This window comes from Myxocyprinus asiaticus, chromosome 34 (assembly GCF_019703515.2).
Source record: "Myxocyprinus asiaticus isolate MX2 ecotype Aquarium Trade chromosome 34, UBuf_Myxa_2, whole genome shotgun sequence".
In the NCBI taxonomy this organism is placed as follows: domain Eukaryota; kingdom Metazoa; phylum Chordata; class Actinopteri; order Cypriniformes; family Catostomidae; genus Myxocyprinus; species Myxocyprinus asiaticus.
This window is the reverse complement of record NC_059377.1, coordinates 41,063,362-41,075,508: the sequence shown is the minus strand read 5'-3', so window position 1 is coordinate 41,075,508 and position 12,147 is coordinate 41,063,362.

Sequence of the window (12,147 nt, the reverse complement as noted above, 5' to 3'; positions counted from 1 at the left end):
TCTAGAGCATCATTCCAGAGATGTGCACTATAAGGCGTTAGCTAGAGTATCATTGTAGAGCTAACATTATAGTGTTATTTGAGAACTGAGCAGTATTATTATTCTTGAGCAAGTTACAGCATCATTCTAAAGCTAAGCAGTAAAGAGCATTATTCTATAGCATTATTTTTCTAGAGATGAGCATGGAAGAGCAAGGATCTAAGCAAGATGGACATTAAAGAGGATTTTTATTATACAGTTGAGAATTACATAGCATTATTTAGGTGAATTATTTTATCTCAGATTCCACAATAAACTTTTATTTCATGCATTAAAAATAGCACTTGGTTAGTGTACGTCCAGAACAGGAAATTGTAGTCTTTGCCAAAGGAATTTAATTTATCCAGCTAAATGGATGCCCTAAATAATTCATAGCCAACACTCATGCAGAGAACTGAAAGAAATAACCAAAAATGAAAACACTGGTACTGTGTGAAACATGTCTAAAATGCGTATCAACACTTCAGCCTCATTACAGGATAACAACTGTAGACATCACAAAAAACAAAACCACAGGACTTTGTTTATGTTGTAAATGTTCAATATAGCCTCAGGCAAACTGCCCTCTCCTTATCTATTTTTTATATTTGTACTTACTTTTACATATTCTAAAGAAAGTGGTGGTGGTTGCTAATTTGAAATTTGAGTGTTTTTTATGTTGTCTTTTTAAATTTTGATTAAACTGCCGTAATACGTGTAATCCAGTATGCAGAACAGCAGAACATTTCTCCATTTATCTCTCGTGTGTAGTAATTTGCCATACTGCACCGCCTCCGCTGTCTGCTGATCTGCTTGGTAACGTTAGATGACCAGAATCTCAGCATTGATTGGTTAACGAGGCACCCCCATGTGCTGAGTCATCAAACTCTTTCATTTTCCATCTGGTTTTCGCTCATTCTACAACAGAGTATGGCCACATTTTCCTCTCTTTCTCTCTTATTTGCAGAGTTTGTGTGAATGTGGATTGATTGTCAGATTCGAGACCCAGTTGTGACCGGCACACTGAAAATAGTGGGATGGAAGTGTTGGAGATATTTTTAGAACTTGTGGATGTGTTAAGAAAGAAAGTACAGCATGTATTATTTGCTCTTCAGGTATTGCTGTACCAGTTAGGATTAAATACAATTATAAAAGACTGTACAATTTTTTGACATAGGGAATGTTCAGAACGGAAACTAACTTATAAGGGAGGTTGGATCAGGGAAATTTCTGGGTCAAAATTAAGTGCTGACTAAAACATTGTGACATCTAAATGTTTGCCTTCTTGATGAACACCCGTTGAATCTATCATAGATTAAAACCTGTCGAGTTTTTAATCTTTAAAAAAAAAAAAAAACTCCTTATATTAAACATAAAAAATAATCCAATCAGGCAAATTTGTGTTGAGTGGTGTTAGTATGTAAACTCTATGGACTCGCTGGTGGATCCAAATGGGGGCGCTATATCACAAAAAAAAAAAAAGTCCCCGTATATGGTATATACTGTTGGTCAGGTATATGAGGTATCATTTGAAAGCTTAGAATCTGAACTTTTCAGAGATAACCAACACTTCTGCTTTATGTTACATAAAATAAAATAAGGCCTAAAAAAAAATGGTGTCGCAAATTAGTGCCCCCTTGAGGTTATGGGTTAGAACTATTTATATGAAAATAAAAGTCTTTCACATAGCACCTAAATGGACAAGTCATATATCAAATGAAAGCTCTCATTCTCAGGAATGTGACTGTACAGTTTATTATGTTGCACTAATACCACAGTTCAAAAGATTTTCAAAAGAATCACACAGTGAAATATGATTTCTGTAAGTCATCAAATACAAACATCTCTTCTATGCACCGATAACTGCTGCGGTAAGCCCCAAGTAGCCAAATAATTTATATCTGCATTTACATTAAGCCCTTTCTAAAATATTAGCCATTTTTTACTTGTCTGTGCACTTGCTTGGCTGAATAATCCAATGTTATATCTTAGTTGTCCAGAACAAGATATGCCATCCAGCAGGAAAAGCATGATAAACAAATCATCTGAAATATATGTTATCGACTATAGCTGATACATTTTTTTATATCAACGCAAGGGGGAGAATCTCAGTGTTCCAATGACACCTAGATTCTAGTCCACTCAGAGGACGAGATATTTAATGAAACAACAAGGGTGGGGCCTGGGTAGCTTAGCAAGTAAAGACACTGACTACCACCCCTGGAGTCGTGAGTTCAAATCCAGGGTGTGCTGAGTGACTCCAGCCAGGTCTCCTAAGCAACCAAATTGTCCCAGTTGCTAGGGAGGGTAGAGTCACATGGGGTAACCTCCTCGTGGTTGCAATAATGTGATTCTCACTCTCGGTGGGGCACGTGGTGAGTTCTGCAAAAATGATTTCAAGACAAGTATTTTTGTCTTGTTTTCCAGTAAAAATATCTAAAGATTTTAAGTCTTGTTTTGAGAGAAATCTAATCAAATTTAGTGAACTTTAGACTTAAAATCTAAGATTTTTTTTCTTGTTTTAAGTCTAAAGTTCACAAACTTTTGTCAGATTTATCTTAAAACAAGACTTAATATTTTATCCCATTTTGCTTGACAAGTAAATAAATCATGTTTTAAGAATGTTTAGATAATTTTACAGGAAAACAAGACAAAAATACTTGTCTTGAAAATAATTTTTTGCAGTGTGCGTGGATGCCATGGAGAATAGCGTGAAGCCTCCACACGCGCTATGTCTCCGTGGTAACGCGCTCAAGAAGCCACGTGATAAGATGCGCGGATCGACAGTCTCAGACGTGGAGGCAACTGAGATTCGTCCTCCGCCACCCGGATTGAGGCGAGTCACTACACCACCACGAGGACTTAGAGCGCATTGAATTGGGCATTGCAAATTGGGGAGAAAAGGGGAGAAAATCAACAAAAAAAAGTAACATCAGTACGGCATAGACAAGGTGGAAAGATTTGATGACGGAGAAACACATGAGTAGTGATGCCGATGTTGCTTCTTTTTTGTTGGACAGGTAAGAAATTATTAATTGTTTAGACCACTGTGACGAGGAGGAGGGTGTGGCCAGGCCATGAGGATGCACACCTGGCGCTGAGTTTCCCCAATCTGTGGGAGAGAGAGATAAGGAGGAGCCAGAGATGCCAGAGAGAGAGAAAGAGAGATACACAGAGCGGTGTGTGAGTGTCGACGTGTGTTTGGTTATGCTGGAAAGCAGTTTTATGTTGTGTTTTGTTTATTAAAAGTCTTTTTGGTTGGTATCCCGGTTCCTGCTTCCTTTTTTCCGATGAACAAGAGGCTTGTCTGCCACACTGGTGCTGAAACCTGGGACTGGAGGAAGACGCACCGTCAGAGAGCCCTCACCATTGACGGAGGATGGCGACACCGAGGATACGCAATCTGGTGGTACTGGAGCGGTTCGCCAGGAGGCAGAGGAGCCCGTTGCCGTCTGGCTCCTGGTGAACCGCTCCAGGCGAGGGCTCTCTGACGGCGGGTCTTCCTCCAATCCCGGATTTCGGCACCAGTGTGGCAGATAAGCCTCTTGTTCATCGGAAAGGAGGAAGCAGGAACCGGGTTATCAACCAAAAAGACTTGAATTCTGATGTTTGTTTTTAGGTAAAGCAATTACAGTATATTATAGTAGTAATAAATAACTTTACAAATTACCTCAAACTCCGACATTTTCCAGATGCAAATGATATTCCAGAGCTGATGTGGGCAGCAAAGACGATCATGCTGATCCACATCGATAGATGGCAGTACAGTGTCTAACACCACTGTCGTATCAGTACTTAAAGTACACGAAGAAGAGCAATGCTAACACTAGCTAGAGAATGAATGCCCCTTTAACGTTTGTTCCACTAGTGATCTTCAACAGAGACTGAAAACATATCCAACCAACCCCGAGCTTTCTGTTTGCAATTCCATTCATCTCAATCTCAATTCTTCATCAAGAGTACACAAAATGCGTACAAAAGCTAAACAAGTAATTATGACTCAAACCAATTAGGTTCCGCCATGATTCTTTAAATGGCATGCCCCCAACCCACGAAGATGGAGCTTGAAAGAAAACCTTGTAATCATGTAATACGAAATTGGGGTGGCATCCCAAAAATATGATCATTCCAACATGAGTAGAATGCAGTTTGAATGCTTTTCAGAAGAAAGAGAGAGAATACTCTCTTAATGATAAAGATCACAATATTTTTGTGTGTGTATGAGTGTAATTTTGTCTCCTCTGGCAAAATCTGTTCTGCTGCTCAAGCTCCTCCTGTGTGTCAGGATGCTTCTTTGCACCATATTAACTTCCATTAACATCTTTACAGCAGGACAGAAGAGCTGCTTCCTCCACACACACACACACACACACACACACACACACACACACACACACACACACATCCTCCCCGTCTATTTATATCCACCACAGTGTGTTTGTGTCTCTTCATCCTCCTTTCTCCTCTTGTAAGGTGGAGGATCTCATACAGGAGTGATTCATTGTGTTCCCGTCCACCAGAAAACTGCAACTCAGCTCAGACAGACACAAAACAACATCATGATACTGTAAACATACAGAAGTGTTACAGTCATCCACAAATCACAGTCTCACTACACTGACATACTGAAGTCACACACAGAAAATTATGAATGTCATAATTGCATCATAAAACAACATTAGTGGAACACTTAACTCTGCTAGGACACCTGTGTGAACTTAAGGGGGAAAATACTTTATACATCCACTTAAAATCACCTTGACACCAGTTGATTAATAGTTACTGAGCAAGAATGGCTCTGAAAAGTGAAGACAGTTCTGAGAAAAGCTTGAGCAGCATTTGTTTTGCCATTGTTTTATCTATCGGTTGACATTCACACATCTTTAAGCATCTTAAGTGTCCAAATACTTTTTGGGACTACTGTACTTGTCTGTCGCATTATTTAACCCCATGTTTTTGTGACTCTTTGCATCATTAAACCAGAGCTGATTTTCCCTGCAATAACTCAGTTTTGTCACACTAGAAATGTGCCCATGTCATGGATCGCCCTGGAGCCTTGTTTAATGGTCCACGAGGGATCGCTTCAATCCAAAGGGGTCTTGCCAACCTGCAGTTTTATTGGCACATACTGAGAACATTGCTGCCTGTGAATGCGTGGGAACTCAGTTATAATGATACGGCCACCACTAACAACCACATCCAGTATATTTTCCAGTATATTCTTTTTTTTTTTTTAATAATGGATTGGTGTCCGTGTTGTTGTGCAGCAATTCTTACATTCCATAATATTGTTATGAATTGGTGGTATTTCAGAGTCTCTACATACATCAAAATACACCAAATATATATGTGCAGATTTGGGTCTTCACTATCAGTACCTTCTCTCTTCTATATTGCAAAACAAAATCATGTTTTTGCATAGTATTTTTGTCTTATTTTCTGGAGAAAAAAAAAAAAATCCTTAAAACAAGAAAAGATAACTTAAGAAGCAGAATGTAACAAGATATTAAAGGAATAGTTCACCCCAAAATGAAACTACTCATGATTGACTCACCTTTAAGCCATTCCAGATGTATATGTCTTTCCTTCTTCAGCAGAACCGAAATGAAGATTTGTATAAGCACATTTCAGCTCGGTTTATCCATAAAATGCAAGTGAAGGGGTGCCATTAGGCTGCTGGCTGTTTGACGGTCCAAAAGGCATATTTAGGAAGCATTAAAGTAATCCGCACGACTCCAGTCGATCAATTATTGTCTTCTGAATCTAATCGATATGTTTTGGTAGAAACAAATCGATAATTAAAACGTTTTTACGTTTAAATCGTTACTTCCGGCCAGCGCTTGGATGCTGTTTGAAATGGCCTAACTCACGCGTGATGTTTGTTCCTCTGTTGTAAACAAAGCGCGCGCTTCCGACTTCTCGCGAGAACGAGCCATCACGCTTATGTCACGCGACAGCTCCATGATGCGTCGACTGGTAGTAAGAAGCGCTTTTTTAAAAAGTTAATAAAGTTTTAATTATCAATTAATTTTTTACAAAAACCTATCGGTTTGCTTCAGAAGACATTAATTGATCGATTGGAGTCGTGTGGATTACTTTTATGCTGCCTAAATATGACTTTTGGACCGTCAAACAGCCAGCAGCAGGATGGCACCTGTTTACATGCATTATATGGACATACAGAGCTGAAATGTGCTTATAAAAATCTTCACTTCGGTTCTGCTGAAGAAGGAAAAACATACACATCTGGGATGGCTTAAAGGTAAGTAAATCATGAGAGGTGAACTATTATTCTTTAAGTCTTGTTTTCAGAGAAATTTAACAAAATTTAGTGAGGTTTACACTTAAAACAAGAAAAAAGTATTTGCCAATGGGGTAAGAAAAAACTATTTTCCCTTTGAATAATTTTTTTTTTTTTTTTTTTTTTTTTTTTACAGCATTTTGTGAGATTCCTCTAAAAAACAAGACAATGTATCTTGTCATTTTGCTTCAATTAAAGTGCAGCGTGAAGCATCTACATGTTTCCATTGATCATGGTATACAGTAAATATTGGGGGGGTTGTTCTTGCTTGTTTTGATTATTGGGGGGTTACATCCTCCCATCCCCCCTGGAAACTACGGCGCTGTCTGCCATAACATTTATACTTATAAATGGAAGTTTACTCAATCCATTTGAGTTGGGACTACAAGAGTGTTATGTTTATAACATGAACAAACTTTTTGCCAATGGGGTAAAAAAAATATTTTTTTCTTATAATAGTATATATACTGTATATATTATAATAATTTAATATATTATAATAGAAATAGTTCTTGATTTAAGCATAAACCTCACCAAATTTAGTCAGATTTCTCTGAAAATAAGACATAATATTGTATGTAATTTTGATTCTCAAATAAAATATACAGTTTTCTGTTTTAATAATGTATTGATATTTTTACAGGAAAACAAGACAAAATACTAAAAAAAAAAAAAAAAAAAAAAAAAAAAGCAAATGATTATAAAAGGAGAATAAAGGATGAACAGAGTTAAAAAAATTTCAATCAACATGCTGTAAATTACTAGAAAATAATTTGTGTAACCCACCTACAATAGAAGTCTATGGGGGGAAAACATTGTGCAGCTTGTCTTTTTTGTTAAAAGTGCCTGTATTAATTGTTCCAAAAAATAAATAAATAAAAAAATAAAAAATTCTGGTTATGGATAATGAACTTATTTTCTGTGGGTGGATTTTTTTTCTATGTAAAAGTCCATTTCTGGTATGCTTGCGCATACTGTATGAGAAAGTACTCTGTCATGACACGAGTTGCACAGACAAGGTTAGTAAAAGAATATCTCACTAGTCTCATGGTAACATAATTGATATTTCAAGTGAGATACTAAATGCAACATTTGTACTTCTGTACTCTATTTATCCATTTTTAAAGAAGCTAAAAAGGTAATTAAAAATTGTGAAAACTGACCAGTTACAGCACCTAAAATAAGCAATTTCCCTTATTCATACATATACATTTTAACCTAAACCTTAGTTATTTTTCAATTTTATCAGATGTATCATTTATTTGATTTTATATTTTAAATATTTGATTTGATCAGATATATCCAATCAAAATCAAACTGAAAACAACTTTCAGTTTGTGAGATATTGATGTTAGTTGTCAAAAGTCCTCTTAGTTATAATGCCTAAGGATGTTTGAAAGCAAAGTACAGCATTGGTCAGGAAACGAGGACTCTGGGGTCGGTTTTACACCCCCGAGGATGATAAAGACAGAAACAGCCAGTGGCGACTCCTGCATGAGCAGAACTGCAGTGAAGACAGTGTTTATGTGAGAAAGATTTGTGCATTGTATGCTAATTGCTTGAGAGCACCATTTTTCCTCACACTGGCCGAACATCAGGCAGTTATATATGCTGATACTGGAGGTTTCTTGAAGGAAATTAATGCACACAGATGTTGCACACAGTATAGAACTGCAGCAGTGGAAATGCACACATACACGCTGACAGATAACATTAATTTAACATTTAATTAATAGCATTTATTTGCTTTTAGACAATTAGCTTTTTGGAAGTTGCTCTGGATAAAAGTGTTTGCTAAATTGATGAAGGTAAAGTTCAGCTTAACTGTCATTGCGAGGAACAACAAGGTTCTGTGTTTGAAATGTTTGGGCACAAAAACACTAGGAAAAAAAAAAAGGCCTTTTTTGGACATCTGCTCTCTTGTGTCTTATTTTCCCTCGTAAGGACACCATATGGCCATCATTCCGGTCAACATCAAAGCAAATCTTGTCTTGATCAAAATGTGAAGTTCATAATCCATGACAGACTAAAATACAGCTTTACCATTAAAGTCAACTACGTTTGCACAAAATAGCAACAAAAAAAGCTGCAGATTTATTGAATAAGGATTAAATGAATGAGATAAAATCTTGTGTAGAAATACAAAAGCTGATTAACAGTACGCAGAAGTTCATATAGCAGTACCAAACCAAATTACATTTGTTTGCCAAACATGTGAGATACAAATAAAAAAACAGATTTAGTCTCTGCTTTTTTTGTTGCTGTATATTAAAATTAGGGTTGGCAATCAATTAAAAATTGTGATCTAATTTATTACATAAGATGCTGATCAATTAATCGAATTAATCGCACATTTCAATATTTGCTGTGCTGACTTTACATATGGCAGGATTAATTATTTTTTAAGTAATTAATCACACTGACTTAATGCGATAAATCAACAGCTTTAATTAAAATGACAAAAAAGTGATAAATACTCTAATAAAGAAATGAAATGGTCTGCATTAAATGGTGTTTAATTTTTATGGAATTTCATTATATAGAATGGCACAGGAAACGTCATGGTTACTTGTGTAACCTCCGTTCCCTGATGGAGGGAACGAGACGTTGTGTCGATGTAGTGACACTAGGGGTCACTCTTGGGAGCCCGAGACACCTCTGGTCTTTGATAAAAGGCCAATGAAAATTGGTGAGTGGTATTTGCATGCCACTCCCCCGGACATATCCGGCCATTTCAGCGGGTAGTTCAGCGTTGTGGCAGGAGGGACACAACGTCTTGTTCCCTCCATCAGGGAATGGAGGTTACACAAGTAACCATGACGTTCCCTATCTGTCTCTCACTCGACATTGTGTTGATGTAATGACACTAGGGGTCCCTATTCGAAACGCCACAATTGGCTGAACTGTGTTACGTGAACTGGCGGTGTGTGGTGGGCAGACTACTGTGTGCCTCATAGCCAGCACACCAGGTTGACACGTAACCACCCCCAACATAGTTTTGAGTGTCGAACGGCCCTTTGGGGACAAGTCGACTACCCAAAAGATAGAGACAGGCTTAACCCAGTCGTGGCCTCTTTTCCCCTTCTTTTTTCCACTCCCTAAAAAAGAAGGGGGATTATCCGACCGGGCCGTCAGGTCTAGTCAGGGGGGTGTCCCTCCCAAGGGGAAGACACAGCGGAGACCACACCTCGCCCAAAGAGAGGGGGGGATATTTAAGTGGAAAAATACGTCATATGGTTTTTCCAACCATGTGGAGAGTCTTCAAGGTAGATCCTGCCCAATGGGGGAGGAGTAACTACAAACACGGAGACTGGGGCAGAGGAACTCTGCCCAAGGAAGATGCAGTTTGCCAACAGGGAAACGAATTAGTGGAAGATATATATCGCATGGGGTTAGCCTTACAGGGAACTGCCACATGCAGAGCACCTACCCCAGAACAGGGCTCTTAGTTAGCGCATGTACTGGGTCAGCAGCGAATCTCTCCGAAAACTCTACTGCCACAGGGCTCGGAGGAAGTCAACGGGGGAACAAACTTGTGAACACTACTGGGAATTAATGGCACACGTCTTCAGCTCAAAAGGAGGTGGAAGGCGCTATGTGCAATCGATACACCCGGCCGGCTATCCCAGGCTTATCCGCTTGTGTTGCGTGCCACTACCTGGGACGAAACCGGTTCCATCCGGAGGTTGTAGAACCTTGCACAGGTGTTGGGTGTTGCCCTGCCCGCTGCTCTGCAAATGTCTCTTAGAGAGGCACCCCTGGCCAGGGCCCAGGGAGCCGCTACACCCCTGGTAGAATGGGCTTGTAGCCCTACCGGGGGCGGCATGTCCTGGGTGACATATGCCATAGTTATGGCATCAATGAGCCAGTGGGTGATCCTCTGCTTGGAGACAGAGCTTCCTTTCCGCTGTGCACCAAAGCAGACAAAGAGCTGCTCAGAGATTCTAAAGCTCTGCGTGCGATCCAGATAGATGTGTAAAGCGTGCACCGGACACAGCGACGACAGCCCCTCCTGGGGCAGCGCTTGCAGGTTCACCACCTGGTCCCTAAAAGGGGTCGTGGGAACCTTGGGCACATAGCCCGGTTGGGGTCTCAGGATCACGTGAGAGTAGCCCGGACCGAACTCCAGGCACGTTTCGCTGACAGAGAACGCTTGCGGGTCTCCTACCCTCTTGATGGAAGTGAGTGCAGTCAGGAGGGCAGTCTTCAAAGAGAGTACCTTAAGCTTGGCTGACTGCAAAGGCTCAAAAGGGGCTCTCTGTAGACCCTGAAGAACTACAGAGAGGTCCGATGAGGGAACGGGGCGTGGTCTGGAGGTATTCAGCCTGAGTGATCGTGTCGCTGGTCACAGGTGCCAGATGGTGCCCCGTCCCTGAGAAAGAAGATCCTTCTTCAGGGGAATTCGCCTGAAGTCGCAAGGAGCGTGAGGTCCAAGAACCATGCCTGGGTAGGCCAGTAGGGTGGTACCAGGATGATCTGCTCCTCGTCCTCCCTGACCTTGCACAGGGTCTGTGCAAGTAGGCTCACTGGGGGAAAACGCATATTTGCGCATGTCAGGGGGCCAGCTGTGTGCCAGCGCGTTTATGCCGAGGGGGGCCTCGGTCAGGGCGTACCAGAGCGGGCGGTGGGGAGGATTCTTGGGAGGTGAACAGGTGCACCTGTGCCTGTCGAATCGACTCCAAATCAGCTGGACCACCTGAGGATGGAGTCTCCACTCCCCCCTCAGGGTAACCTTTCATGACAGCGCGTCCACTGTAGTGTTGAGGTTGCCCTGGATGTGAGTGGCTAGGTGGCAGCGTTTTTGTCCTTCACCAAGGTGAAGTGGACACTGCTGAACCTGGGCGGACGCCCGGCGAAGTGAATCGTGTAGCCGAGTCGGACGGTCCGGACCAGCCATCGCGACGGATTGGAAAGCGCAAGCCACGCGTCCAAGTTCCGCGCAAGGGGGGCCAAAGGGACAATGTCATCGGACGTACCGGCAGGTGGGGCCTCGCGGCAGGATGGAGCTTGAGGTGCCGCACCACATCGTGACCTGTGGAGACTGTCACATCGGGGGTGGATTTGTGCCACAGCTGGGCGCTCAGGGGCTGGAGACTGCCGCTGGAGCGCCAAACCTGCCAAATAGAGTGGTGGACGATGGTCGTGATGACGGCCGTGCACACCGGATACGTGACCCAGGGAACAAGGAAACCGCTCTTGCTGAACTCTTGAGTACTGCAGCCACTTGGGCATGCAGTGCAATTGAATGCAAAAGGTAACAAAAAAATGGAGAGATCTGCTTACCAGCTCCAGAGCAGCGGGTTTCGTCGTCCCTGGGTTGCCCGTCTCAAGGGCGCTTTGAAGCCTTTCACGGGTTCTGGGCTGCCGCGAGACGGGTGGCATCTGCTTCCTGTGGTGGGCTCCACGCCGAGGCCGGGCCGAAGGGGCGGGCTGTGGTGGAGCCGGTGCAGTCACTGCAGGGGGACGCCCTTGGCAATGAGTAGACGGGGTGCGGGATCTTGAGCCGAGCCGGGGCGGATATGCCGGCTAGCATCCATCTACTGCTCCACCGTCGAGAACTGCTGGGAAAAGTCCTTGACGTTGTTGCTGAATAGGCCAGCCTGGGAGATGGGGGCAGCAAGGAATCGTGTCCTGTTGGCCTCACCCATCTCGACCAGGTTGAGCCAAAGGTGGCACTCCTAGACCACTAATGTGGACATTGTCCGCCCGAGAGACCACGCCGTGACCTCCGTCGCTCCGTTGCTTGTGCAGTTCCTTTAGCGCCTTAGCGGACTTGCAAGAGAGCCATGGTGTGCATGGCAGAGGCGGCTTGTCCAGCAACACCGTAG